The sequence below is a fragment of the Cervus elaphus genome, chromosome 12, assembly GCF_910594005.1.
Source record: "Cervus elaphus chromosome 12, mCerEla1.1, whole genome shotgun sequence".
Lineage (NCBI taxonomy): Eukaryota > Metazoa > Chordata > Mammalia > Artiodactyla > Cervidae > Cervus > Cervus elaphus.
In genome coordinates this window covers 96408804-96427988 of record NC_057826.1, presented here as the reverse complement: position 1 = coordinate 96427988, position 19185 = coordinate 96408804, and the positions used below count along the sequence as shown (strand labels likewise).

At 37.9% G+C, this 19185-nt stretch overlaps 1 protein-coding gene and 1 long non-coding RNA gene across 4 annotated transcripts in view; one reads left to right on the top strand and one right to left on the bottom strand.

The window, feature by feature from the left end:
• Nucleotides 1-19185, top strand: part of KCNN2 (potassium calcium-activated channel subfamily N member 2) — a 477213-nt gene that overhangs the window by 172048 nt on the left and 285980 nt on the right. The window lies entirely within an intron of this gene.
• On the bottom strand, nt 1636-14430 carry LOC122705401. 2 transcript variants are annotated; one of them, XR_006344091.1, is made up of 3 exons: nt 14266-14430; nt 13079-13084; nt 1636-1647 (listed from the first exon to the last, which is right to left on the bottom strand). It is a non-coding gene; the product is annotated as an uncharacterized LOC122705401 (long non-coding RNA). The 2 variants fall into 2 exon arrangements; XR_006344092.1 differs by lacking the exon at nt 13079-13084 and adding an exon at nt 9815-9820.

Sequence of the window (19185 nt, the reverse complement as noted above, 5' to 3'; positions counted from 1 at the left end):
TCCTCAGCTCATATTCTATATGATGGTATAAAGGTTTAGAGTCAGCCTAGTTTGAATACTTTTTGGAAAACCACTTCCTTTTTTCTGAATTAATCAATACAGAATTTATTTCTTCATTCTGATAGCTTAATGAATACAAGAATTCTTTTTTCTTTTGTTCAGAAATTTATCAATAGGTATATTTTAATCAGTCATACTTAGAACACAATGAGACTTCAGTTTGCTCAGAAAATGTTGATTGTGCTTTTCTCTGATTGCTTATGTTCTGATTCTTCTGTTCTTTCCCTTAAGAGAACTACTTGTTTGCTGACTTTGCCCTGTTTTCCATCTTCTACATCAGTCATCTCCTTTTGCATTTAATTTTGTCCCATTCTTCTGAGTTGGCCCTTGAGTTTTTAATACACTTACCTGATATACATCTTTTTAGAATTGACGCTTCCTGCTGCAACACAAATTTTAACTTGTCTACAGCATTATTTTTTAGCAATTCTTCCTTATCTCATTCATTTGATGTTTTGCCTCAACTGTTCATTTATAACAATCTCCTTTAATAGCAGTCATGTCTCTTAAACTTTATTGCCTATGTCAAACAGTTCCTGGAAGTTTTCTTCTGATTCCTACTCAGAAGAATACTGAGTGTCAGAAGTGTCATTTATCTTATTTGACAGTATTTTTCATAGGCCACATGAAACTTGGAAAAAATAATTTTTTTTTCCTTGCTCTCTCCTCAAATATAAGATCAGAACTTTCAGGAAACAGAGAGAAGATTGACTTTGGTCTTTCATTCCGTCCACAGGTGTGATGCAGAGTTTCTCTTCTCAGATAAACAAATTGGGCTGATGTTGTTGTTTAGTTGCTAAGTCATGTCTGACTCTTTGTAACTCCATGAACTGTAGCATGCCAGGCTTCTGTCTTTCACTCCCTCCTGGAGGATGGTAAAACTCATATCCATTGAGTTGATGATGCTATTCAACTATCTCATTCTGGGTTGGCCCCTTTTCCTCCTGCCCTCAATCTTTCCCAGCATCAGGGTCTTTTCCAATGAGTCAGTCTTCGCATCAGGTGGCCAAAGTATTGGAGCCTCAGCTTCAGCATCAGTCTTTCTGATGAATATTCAGGATTGATTTCCTTTTGGATTGACTGGTTTGATCTCCTTGCTGTCCAAAGGACACTGAAGCGTCTTAAACAGCACCACAATTGAAACGGATCATTTCTTTGGTGCTCAGCCTTCTTTATAGTCCACCTCTTACATCTGTATATGACTACTGGAAAAGCCATAGCTTTGACTATATGTTCCTTTGTAGGCAAAGTGATGTCTCTGCTTTTTAATGTGCTGTCTAGGTTTGTCATAACTTTTCTTCCAAGGAGCAAATGTCTTTTATTTTCATGGCTGCAGTTACTGTCTGTGGGGATTTTGGAGCCTAAGAAAATCGGTCACTATTTTCACTTTTTCCCTTCTATTTGCCATGGAGTGATAGGACCAGATTCCATGATCTTAGTTTTTGAATGTAGAGTTTTAAGCCAGCTTTTTCATTCTCCTCTTTCACCCTTGTGGAGCGGCTCTTTAGTTTCTCATCACTTTCTGCCATTAGGGTGGTACTATGTGCGTGTCTGATATTATTGTTCTCCCAGAAATCTTGATTCCTGCTTATGATTCATCCAGCCCAGCATTTTGCATGATGTGCTCTGAGGCAGACAAAGTAGTGTCCACTTAAATTCCAAGTTTCTGTCAGGTTTTCATTAAGTATACTCTGTTCTGCTCAGGTGCCTCTTCCCCCCACCGCCCCCCCCATGGGCTTGTTGTCTCTATGATGTTGAACTACTGTAGCATATCAAATAATACAATTTCTAGAAGAATTAGAGTGTTTCTTTATTCATAGATTCTTCACCCAATAGAATATCATTTGGAGAAATACAGATCCAAAAACACACCATGCTACTTCCATCACAGTTGTCAGGGATATGCAGTCTAAATTATGTGTGTGTATTAAGAGGGAAGTGAGGAAGGGTAGCCAAGGAAACATTCTACTTACCTGAAAATGTGGGAGCTAGCAACTGGAGCAGAATGGCTACCAGCCTAGTGAGCAGTGGGCCTTTCTGGAACTAATGAGCAAAGATGCATCAGCCTCTTCCACTTTTTTTTTTTTTTTTTTTACAATAATCTTTATATCAAGAAGCAAGCTCAGAACATTTCATGAGCTAAAGGCTTGAAAGGATTTTCTCAGTCTAGATTTTCACTCAGTAAATGAAGCATATTTATGTCCCACATGGGGGGCAGTGAAAAAACTGCTTCAAGTTACATAATTAACTTCTATATAAATATGAATATTTCTGAACACCTTATTTTCTCCTCTCCCACATGAGAGCAGAGGAAGACCCCAGGACATCATTTCAAAGTCACCTTTCCTCGCCCTTTCCTCCCCCAAGGAAATTGGGCTTTGTCTTTCATCAACACATGATTAACCTAACTACCATTCCAAACAAAATTGCCCAGTTACTTCCTGAGCATGTTTATAAAATATGCAAGTCCAACTTGTCTTTTGCTTCATTATTGCATCTATTATTTAGTTTCATTATAAAACATTTGAGGTTAAGAAAGGATAATTAACGCAATTAAGTTCCCATGGTTTAAAAATTACCTAATTTTAGTAAATGTTTTAATGGAATTCTAGCACAAAGATGAAGATGAAATTCATTACCTTCATTATAACAGCACCAAATAGAACAAAATAATCACTCTGAAACTCAAAATATGCTATAAATGAATATTTATTATTTAACAGAAAGCCACTAAACTATACCTATAGATTACCAATATATGAATATTTTTCTTTTTCTATGTTGCTAGATGAATAGTTTAAGGAAAGCGGGAGAAATGAGACTTAGCTATTTATTTTTAAAGGACTTATATCTGTTTTATCAGATTATAGCATGCCTAAAACATCACTGAATATGCATCTCAACAGCTTTCCTTTTGGTCTACTTTGAGATTAAAGTATTTAATCAACATTCTTTGGAAAAATGTTAAATATTAGACCCTGTATTAATGATTTTATTCATTTCCTAATGCTCATGTCAGAGAGGAAGAAATCTTCCTCTACCCTTCTATGTTTTTCTGTCTGGTCTAAAAGTTAAATTGACATGAGATAGAGTAACAAGAGAAAAATCAAACAAAATTTTAATAGCATGTATACATGGGAGAGACACAGGGAAACTATGGGAGAGACCCAGGAAAACTAAATAAGTTGCCTAAATGGCCAAAGACCTTACCTTAAATACCATCTTGGGCTAAAGGCAAAAGAAAATGTTGCAGATAGTGGTTTGGGACTTCAGAGGGGAAGAAGGCAATTCAAATAAACATAGAAAAGTAAATAAATGTTTACTGGGCCCCATAGAGACAACAGGACACAAAGTGGACTCTGATCTCTAGGCCCTGCCGAGTTTCCTCTACAACTTTAGCGGATATTCTTTGCAGATACCTCTGGTGATAGCTCTATTCCAGAAACAGGTATGGAATCTAAATTTTTTAGGAATCTAATGGAGAGGTAAAATGAAAGACTTTGTAAGTCTTCTGTTTCTTAAAAATTATCAGCTTGAATAAATCCTCATGCCAAAGAGACACAATTTGGGGTGGAAAATTTTGCTCCCTTGCGCTCACAAGAACCAATGGTGAAACAGGTATGAAAACTAGTTGATCAGCATGCTCTAGGTAACCCGCCTGGTCAGAGAGTAAAAGTAGGCAGAGTGGAAGTACACCATGCTAGTGTTTGGGATGTGAAAAGAGAGGTAATCAACTAAACAGAAAATTAGCAAGCAAACACAAACTTTAAATGATACAATGGACCAGTTAGACCTAATTGATATCTATAGGACATTTCACCCCAAAACAATGAATTTCACCTTTTTCTCAGGTGCACATGGAACCTTCTCTAGGATAGATCACATCCTGGGCCATAAATCTAGCCTTTGTAAATTCAAAAAAATTGAAATCATATCAAGCATCTTTTCTGATCATAATGCAGTAAGATTAGATGTCTATCACAGGAAAAAAAGCTATTAAAAATGCAAACATATGGAGGCTAAACAACACACTTCTGAATAACCAAGTCACAGAAGAAATCAAAAAAAGAAATCAAAATATGCATAGAAACAAATGAAAATGAAAACACAACAACCCAAAACCTATGGGATTCAGTAAAAGTAGTGCTAAGGGGAAGGTTCATAGCAGTACAAGCCTACCTCAAGAAACAGGAGAGAAATCAAATAAATAACCTAACTCTACACCTAAAGCAACTAGACAAAGAAGAAATAAATCACCCCAGGGTTAGTAGAAGGGAAGAAATCATAAAAATTAGGGCAGAAATAAATGCAAAAGAAACAAAAGAGACCACAGCCAAAATCAACAAAACTAAAATCTGGTTCTTTGAGACGGTAAATAAAATAGACAAACCATGAGCCAGACTCATCAAGAAACAAAGGGAGAAGAATCAAATCAACAAAATTAGAAATGTAAATGGAGAAATCACAACAGACAACACAGAAATACAAAGGATCATAAGAGACTACTGTCAGCAACTATATGCCAATAAAATGGACAACTTGGAAGAAATGGACAAAATCTTAGAAAAGTATAACTTTCCAAAACTGAACCAGGAAGAAATAGAAAATATTAACAGACCCATCACAAGCACAGAAATTGAAACTGAAATCAGAAATCTTCCAACAAACAAAAGCCCAGGACCAGATGGATTCACAGCTGAATTCTACCAAAAATCTAGAGAAGAGCTAACACCTATCCTACTCAAACTCTTCCAGAAAATTGCAGAGGAAGGTAAACTTCCAAACTCATTCTATGAGGCCACAATCACCCTAATTCCAAAACCAAACAAAGCTGCCACAAAGAAAGAAAACTACAGGCCAACATCACTGATGAACATAGATGCAAAAATCCTTAACAAAATTCTAGCAAACAGAATCCAACAACATATTAAAAAGATCATACATCATGACCAAGTGGGCTTTATCCCAGGGAAGCAAGGATTCTTCAATATTTGCAAATCAATCAGTGTGATACACCACATTAACAAATGGAAAGATAAAAACCATATGATTATCTCAATAGATGCAGAGAAAGTCTTTGACAAAATTCAACATCCATTTATGCTAAAAACCCTCCAGAAAGCAGGCATAGAAGGAACATACCTCAACATAATAAAAGCCATATGTGATAAACCCACAGAAAATATTACCCTCAATGGTGAAAAATTGAAAGCATTTCCCTTAAAGTCAGGAAAAAGACAAGGGTGCCCACTCTCACCACTACTATTCAACATAGTTTTGGAAGTTTTAGCCACAGCAATCAGAGAAGAAAAAGAAATAAAAGGAATCCAGATTGTAAAAGAAGAAGTAAAACTCACTGTTTGCAGATGACATGATCCTCTACATAGAAAACCCTAAAGACTCCGCCAGAAAATTACTAGAGCTAATCAATGAATATAGTAAAGTTGCGGAACATAAAATTAACACACAGAAATCCCTTGCAATCCTATACACTAACAATGAGAAAACAGAAAGAGAAATTAAGGAAACAATTCCATTCACCATTGCAATGAAAAGAATAAAATATTTAGGAATAAATCTACCTAAAGCAACAAAAGACCTATATATAGAAAACTATAAAGCACCCATGAAAGAAATCAAAGAGGACACAAACAGATGGAGAAATATACCATGTTCATGGATTGGAAGAATCAATATAGTGAAAATGAGTATGCTACCCAAAGCAATCTATAGATTCAATGCAATCCCTATCAAGCTACCAACAGTATTTTTCAGAGAATTAGAACAAATAATTTCACAACTTGTATGGAAATACTAAAAACCTTGAATAACCACAGCAATCTTGAGAAGGAAGAATGGAACTGGAAGACTCAACCTGCCTGACTTAAGGCTATACCACAAAGCAATAGTCATCAAGACAGTGTGGTACTGGCACAAAGACAGAAACATAGATCAATGGAACAAAATAAAAAGCCCAGATATAAAACCATGCACCTATGGACACCTTATCTTTGACAAGGGAGGAAAGAATATACAGTGGAGGAAAGACAATCTTTTTAACAAGTGGTGCTGAGAAAACTGGTCAACCACTTGTAAAAGAATGAAACTACAACACTTTCTAACACCATACACAAAAATAAACTCAGAATGGATTAAAGATCTAAATGTAAGACCAGAAACTATAAAACTCCTAGTGGAAAACATAGGCAAAACACTCTCTGACATAAATCATGGCAGGATCCTCTATGACCTACTTCCCAGAGTAATGGAAATAAAAGCAAAAATAAACAAATGGGACCTAATGAAACTTAAAAGCTTTTGCACAATGAAGGAAACTATAAGCAAGGTGAAAAGACAGCCTTCAGAATGGGAGAAAATAATAGTAAATGAAGCAACTGACAAAGAATCAATCTCAAAAATATACAAGCAACTCCTGCAGCTCAATTCCAGAAAAATAAGCGACCCAATCAAAAAATGGGTCAAAGAAGTAAACAGACATTTCTCCCAAGAAGACATACAGATGGCTAACAAACACATGAAAAGATGCTCAACATCACTCATTATCAGAGAAATGCAAACCAAAACCACAATGAGGTACCATCTCACATGGGTCAGAATGGCTGCTATCAAAAAGTCTACAAACAATAAATGCTGGAGAGGATGTGGAGAAAAAGGAATCCTCTTACATTGTTGGTGGGAAGGCAAACTAGCAGAGCCACTATGGAGAACAATGTGAAGATTCTTTAAAACCTGCAAATTGAACTGCCATATGACCCAGCAATCCCACTGCTGGGCATACACACCGAGGAAACCAGAGTTGAAAGAGACACGTGTACCCCAATGTTCATTGCAGCACTGTACAATAGCCAAGACATGGATGCAAGCTAGATATCCATCAGTAGACAAATGGATAAGAAAGCTGTGGTACATATACACAATGTAATATTACTCAGTTATTAAAAAGAATGCATTTGAATCAGTTCTAATGAGGTGGATGAAACTGGAGCCTATTATACAGAGCAAACTAAGTCAGAAAAAATCACCAATACAGTATATTAGTGCATATATATGGAATTTAGAAAGATGGTAATGATGACCCTATATGCGAGACAGCAAAAGAGACACAGATGTAAAGAACAGTCTTTTGGACTCTGTGGGAGAAGGTGAGAGTGGGATGATTTGAGTGAACAGCATTGAAACATGTATATTATCATATGTAAAACAGATCACCAGTCCAGGTTCCATGCATGAAACAGAGTGCTCAGGGCTGCTGCACTGGGATGAATGACCCTGAGGGATGAGATAGGGAGTGAAGTGGGAGGGAGGGTCAGGATGGGGAACACATATACATCCATGGCTGATTCATATGAATATATGGCAAAAACCACCAAAATATTGTAAAGTAATTAGCCTCTGATTAAAATAAAATTTAAAAATAAATAAAGAGAAGTAAAATGCACTCAAAGTCTGTTTGAAGTATTCTGGTGTCACTTTTATCCTTTGATGAGGAGTATGCATTTGTATATATGTCAACATTCATAATTTAATGGATTTCATATATGTATGTGTGTGTGTGTGTGTGTGTGTGTGTGTGTGTGTGTGTGTGTGTATTTTCCCCCCCTGAGGCATGAAAGTCTATTATTACTCTTAAATTGGCTATCATTTACCATTTGTACTTTGTAAGTCAGCTAGAATAGCTCTTTTTCTGTCTTTCCAAAAGCTACTGATATTTTTAGATAATTGCTAATTTTCCCTTCAGTGTTTAAACCAAGAGTAGCCAAATCTGTGTTTCTAGTAGTCATGTATGGGTGTGAGAGTTGGATCATAAAGAGGCTGTGTGCTGAAGAATTGATTCTTTCGAACTGCAGTGCTGGAGAAGACTCTTGTGCATCCCTCGGACTGCAAGGAGATCAAACCAGTCTATACTAAAGGAAACCAAGCCTGAATATTAATTGGAAAGACTGATGCTGAAGCTGAAGTTCTAATACTTTGACCACCTGATACAAAGAGCCTACTCATTGGAAAAGACCCTGATGCTGGGAAAGATTGAGGGCAGGAGGAGAAGGGGGAGAAAGAGGATGAAATGGTTAGATGCCATCACCAACTCAATGGGCATGAGTTTGAATAAACTCTGGGAGATAGTGAGGGACAGGGAAGCCTGGAGTTCTGCAGTCCATGGGGTCACAAAGAGTTGGACATGACTTAGCAACTGAACAACAACAAGCCAAGGCTGGGTTGGTTGTGCTTATGGGGAGGTGAGAAAACAAGTTGTGCTTCTTTTTTTTGCCCTAAACTCCATTGGAGTATTTTTAACATTATTATTTTTTTCCTTTGGGTCAAAGGCCCAGAGATATATTAATCATTCTTGGTTCAAATCACATACTCGGTGTTGGTCCACATATATCTATGGTGAGGGTGGGATGACTTGAGAGAAGAGCACTGAAACATGTATATTATCATATGTGAAACCGATAGCCAGTCCAGGCTCAATGCATGAGGCAGGGTGCTCAGTGCTGGTGCACTGGGATGACCCTGAGGGATGGGATGGGGAGGGGGTAGGAGGGGGGTTCAGGATGGGGGACACATGTACACCCATGGCTGATTCATGTCAGTGTATGGCAAAAACCACTACAGTATTGTAAAGTAATTAGCCTCCAATTAAAATAAATAATTTTTTAAAAAATTAAAAATTAAAAAAAATAAAAATCATGATGCCAAATATTAAAAAAACAATAATAATAAGCAAATGTGAACACAAACCTAAAGCCAAAGCTAAGACCTTGGAAATAATGACCGGCATCTAACCACATGCTTCCCTCATAGTTCAGTTGCCCAGTTCGATTCCTGGATTGGGGAGATCCGCTGGAGAAGGGATAGGCTACCCACCCCAGTATTCTTGGACTTCCCTTGTGGCTCAGCTGGTAAAGAATCCGCCTGCAATGCAGGAGACCTGGGTTCGATCCCTGGGTTGGGAAGATCCCCTGGAAGAGGGAAAGGCTACCCACTCCAGTATTCTGGCTTGGAGAATCTCATGGACTGTATAGTATATGGGGTCGCAAAGAATCAGACACTACTGAGTGAATTTCCCTTCATCTAACCATATAACCTTGGTTCCGTTGTCTTTCTTAATCTAGGCTAAATATTATCCTTCCTTTTTATGTGTGAAATCTGTGTCTGTTGCTTCCATGTATACTGCACATATTCATTTACACACGTATATGCACACACTTATTGTTTAAACCTGTAAAAAAGAATATCATACAATATGTAGTCTTTTGGAATTAATTTTTTAATATTAAGTTGCCAAGATTCATCTATATTTTATATGCCACTACAGTTTGTTCTTTTTAACTTTTGTGAAATATACCACATCACAGTCATCAGCTCTCCCATGGAAGATCATGATTCACAATAGGTTCTTCCAGTGGTGAAAGGTGCTGCTAAACTATCCTTGAATGGAAATTCTGTTGGTGCATGTGCATGTGTTTCTCTTCAGCATATATTCTTGAAATTGTAATGTCTGAATCACAGAAGTTTTGTGACTCATCTCTAGGATATAATGTCAGACTCATTTTCAGTGTGCTTGCAGCATTTCCCATTTACATTTTAAATTTTTATTGGTACCTTGGATATATACAAACATTGATGCATCTTTTGATAAATATTGAACCAGTGAATATTCATTGAGCGACACCAGGTAGTTAGTGGGTGGGACTTCACCCTAGAGGCAAACTAATAGACCATCACCACAAACCCTCTTCTCAAAAATTTCTTTCTGTCTCTCTTTTGTGCATACACACAAAGAAATAGCCCTGGTTTTGCTCTCTGAAGCTCCTAGAAAGTCTGTAAATTGAGGAAGATGGGCTAGATTAGCACCTTTCAAACTATGTCCTATGATAACTTTATTTTGTATGTCTATGAATGTGTGGATGTTGGAGATATTTGGGTAGCTGAAGGTGTAGTAGGAGAAAGGAAGATGAGACAAGACTGGAAGTCTAGGAGATCTACCAATGCTGCTAACAAAGAATTTTCACTTTCATCCCCACGTTTTTTGTATTCCATGTGATAAAGTTTTCCTGTTGATAAGCCAAATCAAAAGTTAGAAACTTGCTGGAACAGGTGATCTCTTAAGTCCCTTTCTGCCCTAATATCCTGTGATTATGCATTATATTATTTAGGGCAATTCATGCTAGCTAATACAACTGATGAAGCCCGAAATCTCAGTGGCTTAGTCAGCAGATTTATTTGTAACTCACACAGAGCTTGCTACGATTTGGCAGAGGCTCTCCTCCATCAGGTAACTCAGAGGCATGGCTGTCTCAGTCTTGTGATGCTGTGTTCTCACCTGTGGCCTCTTAGGTTGTAGCAGCATAAGGAAGAGGAGAAGGGGGTGAGCACATTCAGCTTTAACCAACTCAGCTCAGAAGTGACACTTGAGTTCACAGCCCATTGGCTAAACCAACTCACCACAAGGAGGGCTGGAACATGTCCGGGAACACATGAAACATTTGGTCCACAGTTGACTCTAGCTCATGCACCAAGTACAAGAAGTATAATTCAGATGCAAGATGGCAGGTTATCAGAATCAAGGTGACATACAGTTAAATAGTGGAGATTTCCTCAGAAAGGTACCTTGTGATCCTCAAGTTAATCTTTTCAAAAGATTTCCAGTGTAATCTTTTGTGTTCTGGAAAATATCCAGTGTTCCTGTTAGGATCCATAATTTTCTTGCTTTTAGGGTTGAAAGAGAAAATATAAAAATTGGGTTACTGGTCTTTATTGTACTGTAATTTAAAAAAAATTCCGGGTTCTACCACATGGAGTAGGTACAGTAGTAGGTCAGACTGAGCAATCTGTTTCCTTCTATACAGATAAAAATGCATGGCCCCTTTTTTTTTTCTTATGTTGCTCTGAGATGAAGGAGAACACAGAGTACAAATAGTCTTTCTGACTATCTTCATGTGACTTAATTTTATTTTTGAGCTTGTCAATATCACCTTTAACATCTCATTCTGCATCTCATCTCCCAGTGATACAGCATGTTTGGTATGATTCACCTTCTAAAACAATAGATTTAACTTGGACATTGCTAATGATCAGGAGCAGTTCAGATATTGAGTCAGAAGCAATTAAATCATTTTGGGAAGGGACCACTGCTGAGTTAGTGTGTTCTTTGGAAGTTGATTCTGGTGACTCAAAGCAACAATAAGAGCATGGTGGAAAGAAGCCCATGCCTGATGTGGGGGTGTAGCTGGCAGGAGGGTTGGGAAGATAGTTTACTCAGGGAAGCAAAGATAAAATTATAAACAGAGTGATGTAGGAAATGACTGGCATTAGGGGACATGCTTAAGCTGCCTGATAAAAAAGCCACTGAAAACTATGCGAAGGAAGAGGGGAAAGTTAACTAGTATGAGGAAGAGGCCAGAGAGGAAGGGCTTATTGAAATATTTAGAGAAATATCTTTAGGAGCTTAAACAATTAGTTCTGCAATGAAAATGACCATTTTGTTTCCTGACTTTGTTTTAAAATGTTTTAAAATCTAACTGGGACAAAGCAGGTTTGGGGACAAAGAACATTGGCTAGAACCTTGGATTTTTTTTTTTTTTTATTGATTGAAGGAACACTCAAATAAGGAGCAAATAAAGCTTCTTGTTTAGGTTCAACAATTTGGATCCTTTGATTGTTCTACTGCTTCCAGAGGTTACTCAGATGCAAGTAGAAGAGGTGGGTCTTTGCAGTATAAGCTAATAAAGCAACTACCCAGTGGTTTTCTGGTAGGACTTTGCTCTTCCCAACCATGTATTTTACCAGTTTACTTAAGGAAGCTTTCTGAGATCATCATCATCAACTGTAAACACCAAACCAGCAATGGCCATAGGAGATTTCAAAAGATAATTAGAAATCTAAACTTTTTGGAGCCTTAGACTGAGATAATTTTATAGCTGAATTCTGCCTGAACATTTTTCAAATGTAATTCCTGTAATTACTTAAATAATTCAAGAAAAAATGGAAGCTTCCTAATTCATTTTAAGAAAGCAGAAAAACTCTAAACCAGACCTTATAGAGATCTCTAAGAACTAAAGCTGATTTCATTTATGAAAAATGTGAATATTTATATAATATGTCAGTTTATCTAATCAGGCATATATTAAAAGAATAATAAACTGTGAGTAAGTAAAACTAACTTTTCGGTATGCAAGATAGTTCAACACAAGTAAATTAAATACAAAATGCATTATATCAATAATTTAAAATTACAATTAATTATATTGTAATATACCACAATAAATATTATATATATATATATATGTTATGTATACATTGTGTGTTAGTCACTCAGTCATGTCTGACTCTTTGCAACCCCATCGACTGTAGCATGTCAGACTTCCCTGTCCTTTTATCTCCTGGAGTTTGCTCAAACTCGTGTCCATTGAGTTTATCATGCCATCCAACCATCTCATCTTATGTTGTCCCCTTCTCCTCCTGCCCTCAATCTTTCCCAGCATCTGAGTCATTTCTAAATTGTTGGCTCTTTGTATCAAGTGGCCCAAGCATTAGCACTTCAGCTTCAGCATCAGTCCTTCTAATGAATATTCAGGTTTGGTTTCCTTTAGGATTGACTGGTTTGATCTCCTTGCAGTGCGAGGGACTCTCAAGAGTCTTTGCCAACGCCACAGTTCAAAAGCATCAATTCTTCCCCACTCAGCCTTCTTAATGGTCCAACTCTCACTTTCCTGCATGACTACTGGAAAAACCATAGCTTTGACTATATGGACTTTGTAGGCAAAGTGATGTTTCTGTTTTTTAATACTCTGTCTAGGTTTGTCATAGCTTTTCTTCCAAAGAGCAAATGTCTTTTAATTTCATTGCTGTAGTCAGTGTCCATAGTGATTTTGGAGCCCAAGAAAATAAAATCTGTCACTGTTTCCACTTTTTCCCCATCTGTTTGCCATGAAGTAATGGGACAGGATGCCAAGATCTTGGTTTTTAATGTTGAGTTTGAAGCCAGCTTTTTCACTCTCTTCTTTCAACCTCATCAAGAGGCTCTTTAGTTCCTCTTCACTTTCTGCCATTACAGTGGTATCATCTGCATATCTGAAGTTGTTGATGTTTCTCCCAGCATTCTTGATTCCAACTTGTAATTCATCCAGCCTGGCATTTCACATGATGAGCTCTTTATGTAAGTTAAATAATCAGGGTGGCAATATACAGCCTTGGCGTACTCCTTCCCCAATTTTTGACCAGTTCATTGTTCCATAACTGGTTTCTAACTGTTGCTCCTTGACATACATACAGGTTTCTCAGGAGACAGGTAAGATGGTTTGATATTCTTATCTCTTGAAGAATTTTCCCCAGTTTGTTGTGATCCAGAAGGTCAAAGGCTTTAGTGTAGTCAATGAAGCAGAAATAGATGTTTTTCTGGAATTCCCTCGTTTTTACTATGATCCAGTGGATTTTGGCAATTTGACCTCTGGTTCTTCTGCCTTTTCTAAACCCAGCTTGTACATCTGAAAGTTCTCAGTTCACATATTGCTTAGCCTAGCTTGAAGGATTTTGAGCATAACCTTGCTATGATGTGAAATAAGCACAACTGTGGCTTTGCCCTTCTTTTGGAGTAGAATAAAAACTGACCTTTTCTAGTCAAATTTGCTGACATAATGAGTGCAGCATTTTAATAGCATCATCTTTTAGGATTTGAAATGGCCCAGCTAGAATTCCATTACCCCCACTACCTTTGTTCATAGTGATGCTTCCTAAGGGCCACTTGACTTCACACTCCAGGGTATCTGGCTCTAGGTGAGTGACCACACCATGGTGGTTATCTAGGTCATTAAGACCTTTCTTGTAGGATTCTTCTGTGTATTCTTGCCACCTCTTCTTAATCTCTTCTGCTTCTGTTAGATCCTTTCCTTTTCTGTCCTTTATTGTGTCCATCTTCGCATAAAATGCTCCCTTGGTGTCTCCCATTTTCTTGAAGAGATCTCAAGTCATTCACATTCTATTGTTTTCCTCTATTTCTTTGCATTGTTGACTTACGAAGACTTTCTTATCTCTCCTTGCTATTCTCTGGTATATCCTCCCTTTCTCCTTTGCCTTTCATTTCTTTTCTTTCCTCAGTTACATGTAAAACCTCTTCTGGCAACCACTTTGCCTTCTTGCATTTCTTTGGGATGATTTTGGTCACCACCTCCAATGAGGTCACACCTCCAATGTTACAGACCTTCATCCATAGTTGTTCAGACACTTTGCCTACCAGATCTAATCCCTTGAATCTATTTGTCACCTCCACTGTATAATCATTAGGGATTTGATTTAGGTCATACCTGAATGGCCTAGCAGTTCTCCCTACTTTCTTCAATTTGAGTCTGAAGTTTGCAATAAGGAGCTGATGATCTGAGCCACAGTCAGCTCCAGGTTTTGTTTTTTGCTGACTGTTTAGAGCCTTCTGCATCTTTGACTGCAAATAATATTATCAGTCTGATTTCAGTACTGACCATCTGGTGATGTCCATGTGTAGAGTAGCCTCTTGTATTGTTGAAAGAGGGTGTTTGCTATGACCAGTGTGTTCTCTTGACAAAACTCTGCTAGCCTTTGCCCTGCTTCATTTTGTACTCCAAGGCCAAACTTCCCTGTTTGGTATCTCTTGATTTCCTAACCCCTATGATGAAAAGGACATTTTTTAGTTGTTGTTAGTTATGGAAGGTCCTGTAAGTCTTCATAGAACTGTTCAACTTCAGCTTCTTTGCGATTAGTGGTTGGGGCATTGACTTGGATTACTGGAATATTGAATGGTTTGCCTTGGAAATGAACAGAGATCATTCTGTAATTTTTGAGATTTAACTCAAATACTGCATTTCCGACTCTTTTGTTGACTCTGAATGCTACTCTTTTTCTTCTAAGGGATTCTTGTCCACAGTCATAGGTACAATGGTTTTCTGAATTAAGTTCACCCATTCCTGTTGATTCCTAAAATACAGCCGTTCATTCTTGCCATCTCCTGCTTCACCACATCCAATTTGCCTTGATTCGTGGACCTAATATTCCAGGTTCCTATGCAATATTGTTCTCTACAGCCTCAGACTTTATTTTCACCACCAGACACATCTGCAGTGGAGCACTGTTTGTGCTTTGGCCGAGCCTCTTCATTCTCTCTGGAGCTGTTTCTCTGCTCTTCCCCATTAGCATACCGGCCGCCTACTGACCTGGGGTCTCATCTTCTGGTGTTATATCTTTTTCTCTTTTCATACTGCTCATGGGTTTCTCAAGGTAAGAATACTGGCGTGGTTTGCCATTCCCTTCTCCAATACAAATTTCTTAGCACGTAGTATGTTTCATACTGAAAAAAAACCCCAAAACACCTAAATATAATTTTTTTAAAATTGTAGCTTGGACAAAGGTATTGTAAATTCTTACAGTTTAGTGGAAAGGAAACAAAAACCTACAGTGACATATAGTGTCAACCACATACTGACAATTCAATGTCTGCTTAGGTTATGTGTGTGTGTTAGTCACTCAGTTGTGTCCGACTCTTTGTGACCTCATGGACTATAGCATGCCAGGTTCCTCTGTTTGTGTAATTCTCCAAGCAAGTATGGTGGAGTGAGTTGCTGTGCCCTTCTCCAGGAAATCTTCCTGACCTAGGATCAGACCCCAGTCTCCTGCATTATAGGCAGACTCTTTACCCTCTGAACCATCAGGGACAAAAGGAAGTTTCACTTTGGGCAGGAGATGAGCAGGCTTCTATCCAGAGTCCTTTATTAGCATAAAAGCACTCTTAAATCCCTGTCTTCAACCACTGCAAAGTGTAAGTACAGGATCCCAAAAGGAAGGACTCACAAAAATAGATACAAGATGAATATAGTTAATGTTGAATTTCAGTGACAGCTGGCAAACCTAACCTCAGTTGTTGGTCCACTGACATACAAGCGTATGTGAGGATGGTCATGAGTAAGGAGGTAATGCAAGTCAAGAATGAAAAGGCAGCCTCTAAAGATGTTTCATTCATATCTACCTAGCCCTGTTCCTGAATTCCAGAATTTCCTGAAGATCTGAATGGGAAGTTCAAGAGACTGCCCCATTTTTCTTTTGGAACAAGTAGTGAACAGAATTCAGACAGAACCATCAGTAGAAAAATTGGACCTGATAGCTGGAAAGATTACTTGTTTCTTTAAAAAAACAAAGACACACACGAAGAGAGATAGAAAAGTAAGTGTGTGGATTTTTCCAGACACTAGCCCAGACATATTTCTTTGCTGAAGTTCGGGACAACAGCAACAGTTTCTTGGTTTTATATTTATGTCTTTGATTAACTGTGCTATCTACAGCTTTGCTCAATGAGTCTAGTAGCACAGGTTATGGGCCCCTAAAGTCGTAAATTCAAATTCATTTTCTTAGTGAGACTGCTTATCACTTAAAATGGTGCTTTCATTTTGGAACTCCTAAAACTGCTCGATTGTTCTATAACTCAATGATAAGCATGCAGGTGAAACCCTTAAAGCCAAAAAATGTTAATGGCTGTCAAATTACTCAGCATAAAATCCAAGAAATAATGGGTTTACAATGCATTGGCTGTTTCAAAAGAATTGTCTTAAAGTGCTCAGCCAGTTGCAAACAAATTCATCAAATAAAGCAGGTACTAATAAAATATTTAAATCCTTGAAATAATAAAAGCTGATTAAGGTGTCAAAGTTAATGAAAATAATTATCCCAGTGGAAAATCTGGATCATTTTCTTCCTTAATCAAAAACTCTGAACCTGCATTCAGAGGGTACACTTGGTATACAGGTGGGGGAGGTGGAGAGGAATTTGGATGTCTGGTCAGACTTAAAGTGGCCTGAATGTTAGCAGGATTATTGATGGATGTGATATCTCTCTAGACTCATAATAAAACACCTTGTGTTTGTTTAGCATTTCATACTTCACCAAGTGCTTTCACATATATTATTTCACTTAATCTTCTCAAGGCTGTTGTTACTAACGTGAAGTTCAGAGAGGAAAGATGAATTATCTAAGTTTACATGGAAACCATACCAAAAGTTGATTTTCTAATTTCTTTCACAGCATGCTTTCATCCACAGTGTAACTGTCTTTTTGGTTAAGGCAGCTCTGATGAGCTGCTTGCCTGTTTGCTCTAGTGCAATTTATATGACTGTAAAATAACAATATAAGCAATTTTCTTGAGAAATTTCAATATTCTTTCTCAAGAAAATGAAAGGGAAAAACACACAGCTGTATGAGGTGATCCAGTTCAAGCCATTCGTTTAACAGATGGGGAAAGCAGGGTCCGTGATGGTTAAACAACTCTGCCAAGGCCACTGAGCGAGGTGGAGAAGAGTTGAAAAGCTGGAAATGAGCCAGCATGCCTTGCACACAAAGCCAAGAAATGCTTTCTTGGGCTGCCTGCACCTTGTTCTTTCCCCCCTTGCTCATGCTACCACCACTAAAACTTACGGAGAAGTCACTCTGAAGGGCAAATAGTTACTGTAGCCTCACAGCCCTTGGGGATATTAAGATACACAAATAGATTGCCTAAAATAGACTTGACTTCTTGCTGCATCAGGGTAGTCTTCAGGCTTCAGGGTAGCGTCATGATTTTGATTTCTGGTTTCCCTTGAATTGTCCCTAATTTGAATTCCTGCCTTCATAAGTGCAAATAGCTTCCCTATAAAGTTGTTTCAGTAAATTCTCAAATATTTTGAGGTAAAAAAGTGTGTCTAATACTAAAGAGGCCAAAAAACACTGTCTTTTAAAAATGTGCACTCATAAAAAGCACCTACTAAATGTAATTTGGGGTGATTATATATCCTGCTTGATAAAAATTATTGTGATCGCTTCAGGCAGCAAGAGTGGTCTAAACCTTAACGTAGAGATAAATTGTGTTCATGAGATTTTTAGAAGAGAAACATAATGTCAGGGTCATTTTTCATGTCTATGAACTTCTACCTATTGTAATGATATATTTTGGCCTCTGAACTGAATTGTTTATAGAGGAGAATAAATCATTGAAAATCCAGAAAGGCTGTACAGTGATCAATAATTGTGCCAAGTTAAGTCAACATTATCATCCTATAAAACTAAAAACTCTAACACTTTGTGTCTTATGACTGACTCATATTATTTTAAGGCTGATTAAACAGGAGAGCATTTGTGATTGTCCTGCACCCGAAGATATTTCCAAAGCCAGTTGGTTTTTAACTTTCAGATGAAGAACCCAATGTTACTTTTACTTCATTTATAAGCCTCAATGAATACTTTTATCATCTAATATAATTTAATAGGAATTTCTAAAATATAGATTGATGAATTACTGGAATGCTTTAATTGATACAGAAGAAAATAATACTTTTGTTAGAATATACTTGCTCTAATCTGCCTCACATTCCAAGAATGAAAATCAAGCAAAACTTATGTTGCCTGGAAATGTTAAGATTACATCATTGTCTGAAGAGTAGGATCAGTGATACCAAAGGAGTGAGGAGAGCTGTGCCCTGCCCTGCCTGCCAGGGACCATTCCCTCCACCTGCCTGACCCTCCCGTGCTTCACTTGAGTGGTGAATCTCCGTCACTGTCGGCCCATAAAAATTCCAGTTAGACTTAAAAACACCAGTTTGACTGAAAGATCCCAACAAGGCACTATGAAGTTTTATTATTTAGATTTAAGCTGGCTGTTACTGCGTGCTTAGTTGCTCGGAGTCTTTTTGGCCGCATGGACTGTAGCCCACCAGGCTCCTCTGTCCATGGGGTTCTCCAGGTAAGAATACTGGGGTGGGTTGCCATTTTCCACTCCAGGGGATCTTCCTAACCTAGGGATCGAAGCCACATCTCCTGTATCTCCTGCATTGCAGGCGGATTCTTTACCTGCCAAACCTTTGGGGAAGCCTGGCTTTTATTGACAAGCATTAAGAAGCTAGAAAAATGCTGAAAATAGGGCCCAAATGTCTTCTTGAGTAACGTCTGAACACTTTTTAATACAAGGACCAGAATTGAAAGCAGACTTGAGATTTTCTTTCAAGTGATGGATTGAGTAATTAGATCAACAGCAGAAAGTCATTAACTCATCTGATCTTTCTCAGTATACTGAACTTGCTAAGAACATGCTCACACAGGCCTTACCACGTATGGGAT